Source organism: Spermophilus citellus (assembly GCF_964194105.1).
Source record: "Spermophilus citellus genome assembly, chromosome: 8".
NCBI classification, from domain to species: Eukaryota; Metazoa; Chordata; class Mammalia; order Rodentia; family Sciuridae; genus Spermophilus; species Spermophilus citellus.
In genome coordinates, this window is record NC_138189.1 from 103,901,751 (window position 1) to 103,907,750 (window position 6,000).

The 6,000-nt window shown below is 40.6% G+C and overlaps 1 protein-coding gene across 3 annotated transcripts in view; it reads right to left on the reverse strand.

The window, feature by feature from the left end:
• NFKB1 (nuclear factor kappa B subunit 1) overlaps positions 1-5,348 on the reverse strand; it is a 117,538-nt gene extending 112,190 nt beyond the window's left edge. For 2 of the 3 annotated variants that reach the window (XM_081303800.1, XM_081303799.1), the window contains exon 1: positions 5,216-5,348. The gene's annotated coding sequence lies outside the window, so the exon portion shown is untranslated. The remainder of the gene's footprint in view (positions 1-5,215) is intronic. The other variant, XM_081303801.1, reaches the window with a different exon arrangement.
• Between the last annotated feature and the right edge of the window lie 652 nt (positions 5,349-6,000).

The window sequence follows — 6,000 nt, forward strand, 5'->3', positions numbered from 1 at the left end:
AGCAAGTGCTTGGATTATTTTATTACTCTAAGTAACAAACAATGCAGCTATTCAAGTTCAGAGTACTTTTCAGTAATGACAGGTTAACAATGTACTGGTTATATATGTAGACATTTAATTTGTTGGCAACAAAAAAGATTTAATATACACATATGTATACACTGATTTTTATAACTGATTTTAAAAACTTGAATGTGTTTGTGAGGGATGCAAAGAGAGGTCAGGGTCAGAACAAGAATTAGGTGGGCAGGAAAGCTCAGTGAGCAGTGTTCAATGGCTCCGTCTTCCTCAAAGATTGTCTTAGGGCTCTCCCAGAGCACAACACAAGGATGGGAGTGTTGTCATTTTGTTCTTTTTTCGTCTGAATGGTATATTTCGTTTATAAATTGTGTCCACAAAGAATAAATGGTCAGATACAGGGTTTCAAGGTCAATTTGTTGAAAAAATTTCAACTGAGAAATAATGTACAAACCTCACCATGAAAAGGCAGGGATTTTATAGTGTTGCAAAACCATTAAGCTATGAAAGTGGAAAGTACTGTAAACCCTGCTAACTGCCCATTTGTTTCTAAGGTTTCCCATCTAGAAATTCTAAAAGTTGCAGATTTATGGATGGCAAATATTTAATTCTGGAGGTCATAACACATTTTGTTTGTATTTTTTGTTCGATGAATTTACCTAAGTGTTAATAATCCTTAGATTAGAAAGCAGTATTTACAGTATTGTTTCCTTTTTTGGAGATGCTCATACTGAAACTGCATTTTCAATGGAGTTTAGAGAAATTCTAACTTTGCCAAAAAGTAACATTTTTTTCTCTTGTACATGCACCATTTATCATTTCAATTACTTTACTGCCTTGCTTGACAAGTGCCTCTAAAACTTTGAAACTACAAAACCCTTTCCAGTTCATAAACTTCTATTTTAAAATGAAATGCTTCCTTTTGGGAAGACACTGGGTACTTTTAAATAATTTACTTGTCCTACTAATCTTCAAGTACACTTTAGATAATATAATATCTAGGAGGCAATAACTATGTTTTGGCTTCTTTCTTACCAGAAGGCAAGAAAACTGTAATTTTTTTTCCATACGCAAAAGGATGCCCATTTTAAAAAGTGAAGTAAAAATAACTTAAATGCATTCATTCATTCAACAGTTATTGCTCACTATGCGCTAACAAGCACAATGCTAAGTATTTCTTTTCAATCTAAATTAGATATTGCTTCTTTTTAGCTAGAACTATAGAATTTGATTTTTCAAATACCTCTTTGTTTTTCTTTTTAAAATAATTTAGGTTCTTCAAAAGAATAAGTCATCCAGAATATTTACATTCTTCTTTAAAGTTTAATACTTTTTCACAGTTTCAAGAAATAGCATCTACAGATAGTTTAAAACTGCTGATATGTGTTGACAGCATGGATCAGAATAAGACCCTAGTGATAAGGTTTTTGGTCTAAAGGTGAAAGAGAAATGAAAAATAATAAGCCAATTTATAATGGATAATTAAAACACAAATATCACTATTTCAATTTCAAAAACAGGCAATGAATTAAGGCAGATGAAACTTGTATTACTGATAAATCTGCACTTGTTACTATACAAGACATAAGGACTAAAAAATAATGGATTTCTTTTTAAAATTTAAAATACAATACAATAGTTATGATTAATTCTCTAACTTAAACTAATATTTTCATCCATATTCTCTACTCTGATGGTTTCTACAACCTTTAACAAATTACATCTTATATTCTTTTTGAATAAAACTATTAGGTTTTAAATTCTTTGTGGTAAAACAATACAAATTTGTTTCACAATTTATTTTCTAAGCAATTGGTTGATCTTCAAGGCCAGGTCTACCTAAAATATAGTTTATTAATTCGCACCAGAGACACCCTCTAAAACAGCAGAGACCAAAGATATGAAGCAATTTCATCCTTATGAACATATTACTACTTTCTCCTTTTTCTCTCTTTATTTAAAAGGCATTGTACACTCATTTAAGAAACAATACAAAGACAAAAGACATGTTTATGTTGCCTTAACTATTAAGTCGGTGAAAATATCACTCTTACATACACACACCCAAACATACACACATACACACGCATATTCAAGGACCAAACTCACTTGCAGGACTGTGCCACAACATCCAAACATTCCTGAGGCTGAATAAGTGCCTCTAGTTGTTTAAAACCTCAAATCTCCTAATATAAATGCTCCTAATGATTTACCTGCTTACCTCTATAGAAACGCCACAATTAGGCTGAGCACTTACAAGAGATGCACAGCACAAATCATAATTCCCAGAAAACAGGATAAATTGTTCCAAGTGGTTTACTGGTTACCAAAAGACATTTGTCAATTAACCCTGATCAGAAATAAATGTAAATGCAGAAGCAGACATCTACCTTGAAGTGTCCTCCAGTACTGAAATTCTATTCTTTTTTTCTCCTCCTGCTTCTTCTAACATGACCTTATGTAATTCATAGTATAAACAGAAAATCAATAAGCCAACCAAACAACACAATCTTCCCACTAAAAATACAACAAATTAGTGAGACATTTTGCATAGCCATGGATTCATATACATCCATTCCTGCTCTAGGGACTCCTGTATAGTCTGTAAACTAGAAGAGTATAATGTGAGTATTTACTCTATTTGTGACCTATCTGCATTCCAGGTATACTTCCTATTGCAGGCATCTCTAGGCTCAGAATAAAAGATCTACTAATAAATTCTGAAGACAAAAAATACAATATTTTGAATACTTTATAAAAAATGCAAATGGCAGAGCTGCAGTACATAGCTCCACACACTGCAAAGCAATAACAACCATAACAAAAAAATTCTTATAGCAACTCAATATAATTATTTTAACATAGTGTTTAAAAATGTTAACTACTTTTCTTACTTTGCCTGAGTTCAAATTAATTGAAGGTTATGAAGTAACCACTTCCCCTAGAAGCCAGAACTTTCACCTCTGCTGAACAGGGGAATACCTCTCTCATAAATTAGGTAAAAGTATGGGCTTGCTGATTGAATGGTAGCCCAAGATCCATGCTGCTGCCAATTCATTATCTAGACCTCCTACCTACCACAATAAGCAATCCCTGAAAGTCAAGGTAGTAACTTACTTAATTAGTTTTTTGGAACTCTAAAAGGGTAGTAAAAACAGCCTGCACAAACTTCGGTTTCTCAAACTGTTCAATGTGTTTCAAGAAACAATGACAAGAAAAATGTAAAGAATATGATTACTAAATCTAAAATTCTGCCTAGTTCAGACAAACTGAGCTTTAACCAAATGCAACTCAGTCATCAAAGATGATCTTGTTTAAGAGGTACAAGTAAAAAAGGAAGTGCAAAGATCAAAGCAGTATTTACAAAGGAGAATGACTACCTCTGTATGTATACTCCAGTATTTACTAAGTTTGAAAAACAGGGGCATTTATTCAGCTCAAATGATTGCCAACTGCAGAACATAAGATAAAACTGAAAATTCAAATTAAGGATAAACAGGTTGTCAAATTGCCACCAACCTTCAATAGGAAGACACTATTTTGCTTAAAAAGTCTTTCAAACAGTTTAGAAGTGGTTTACCTCTCCCAGCAAATAGTATTTTAGTTCCAGCATTAAATCTATATATGGGTCCTCCTTCATGTTCAGGTTTGTTTAGTAGTCTGCAACCTAGGAAGACATTTTATCTAAACAAGTGAGGGAGAACATTTAGGAATTTGGGGTATATGGATATGGATGAACAGTTTCAACAGATTTCATGTTTCCATTCATTATATATGTTCTTTTTATTTTAGCACTTCAATTAAACGATAAATGTAAAATGCTATAGGAAACAAAGCTCTGTATTTCCTGTCTTTCCAAGTTTATAAGCTCAAAAAAGTACTTTAAGTTTACATAAGTTTTTAAGGCATCAAACATTAAAATAATTCATCTCTAGAAAGCACAAATTTAAAATCAGAAAAACAACTTACTTACATTAAAGGCGTTATTTTAATCAAGTGTCCCCTATAAAGTTTCAATAAATATGATTACACAAGAATATTCAGTTGAGGAATTCTGTTAGAAAACTAATTGAGCATCTTGATCCCAAGTTTTAGTATTTACTAAAGAACATCAGTTAGTACAAGAGTCTGTTGATAACACAGCTTTTAAATGTTTTAGTAATATCACAGCCATTACTCAGTTATGAGCTTTATAACAAAATAAATATGGTTATTTCATAAGGAGCAAAGTTAAGCTCTACTTAACAAAGTCCATAAAAATGTCTTAAATCTTGATGACTGAATCCTGTATCATTAAGTCCCATTTAAGGTACAGAATAGACCAATAAACCAGGGCCAACATCTCCATCGGTGTCTGTTTTAAAATACCACTAGAAAACCTGTTTAGGATAGGCTTTGTTTATATCATTATTTTTCAGAGGTCATGCACAATGCAGGGTGCCACTGTCCAAGAGTTTTACATAATCAAGTATCTAAACAGTGCTTTAAGGAGGTAATTTCTTTTCTTTCTCAAATGCCAGACTTTGAAGGGTAAGTATCAAGTCCTTATTTTTTGAAAATCATCATGCAGGTCCTCTAGCAGGTGAATACTTTATGCCGCGTGTATGCGTGTGTGCGTGTGTGTAAGAGGGAGAGAGAAGTAGGGGGGCTTCTTTTAGAAGTAGGAAAGGAAGGAATAGGATCTCCTGTTCAATTTTGGGGAGCTGGGAAGGGCTTTCCTAGCCAAGAGGACTGACAAGCACTTCTGCTTTCATTTCGTGGAACGCCCTTAGGTGAAATCTGGCTCTGCACTGCACCAACCACCTTCCCCTCTCTCCTCCGCACCGCAGCGCACCTCAGCCTCCTCGCCACCCCGCAGCAAGAGCTGGAGGTGGGGATTAAAAAAAAAAAAAAAGTTTGCAAGAGGTGCCCTCCGGCTCTTGTTCCCGCCGGTGGAGACCTAAACAGAAATGCCGGCCCGCGAGGCCGCGGCCCTTCGGCCGACCAACCCCTACGAAGTCCGGATGTGCCTTTTCCCCCTTGTCGCCAAACCCATGTGTCTCTGAACTACTGTCAACCTTGTCCCACAGTCTAGCCCAGAGGTTAGCGCTGGAATGAGGAAGTCCAAGTGCTGCTGGAGGGGGCGCGGGGCGGGTGGGCAGCGGGACTCGGGCCACACGTCCCCAGAGTGGCCCCCACTTGCCCGAGTTTGGCTTACCCTGGTGGCGGGTCCGCGCTCGGCCTCCCTGCGCCTGTGGACTCCCCTTCCGCGGCGGCGCGGGCCAGCGGGTTGGGGAAGGAAGAGCGGCGGCCAGCCGGAGCCTGAAAAGGCCCGGTGCGGGTCGGGTCGGGTCGGGTCTGGAGAACGCGCGCGCGATCTCGCCGGGCCGGGTCGGGCCGGGCCACTCAGCGCCGCGCCATGTCCGCGGCGCGGGCGGAGGGAAGCGCAGGGCGCGCGGTGGCCGGGCGGCGGCGGGGCCGCCTTCCTGGCCGCGGGGTCTCCGACCTGGGCTGCGCGGGGCTCTCGGAGCCCGGCCGGCGGCGGCGTACAGGCCGAGGGCGGCGGCGGCGGGAGGCCGGACCGACGGGAAGGGCAGGGGAAGCTGTCAGCGCGTCGCCGGGCCGCTCCGGTGGCGAAACCTCCTCTTCCTGCCCCGGCTCGCGGGTGTACTTCTCTCTCTTTCTCTCTCGCTCACTCTCTCACTTCCTGGCTGGAAATTCCCACTGACGTCGAGATAGAAGACAGACAGACGGACACACACGCGCACGCAGCGGGGGCGGGAGGTGGGGTCGCCGCCGGGGGTGGGGGAAGCCCGCACTTGTGGGGGCGCCTATCGCCCCCAGCCCGGCCTGGTAGCCCAGCTCGCTCCCGCCCCCCGGCCGCTTCGGGGCTGCGCGAGGGCGCGCGCTAGGCGGCCCAGGATGCTGGGGTCCCCCTCCCGCGGCTCCGGCTTCCCGGCCTGGCGCTCCCGAAACTCTTAGGGCTGCAGCGGGTGAAGACGC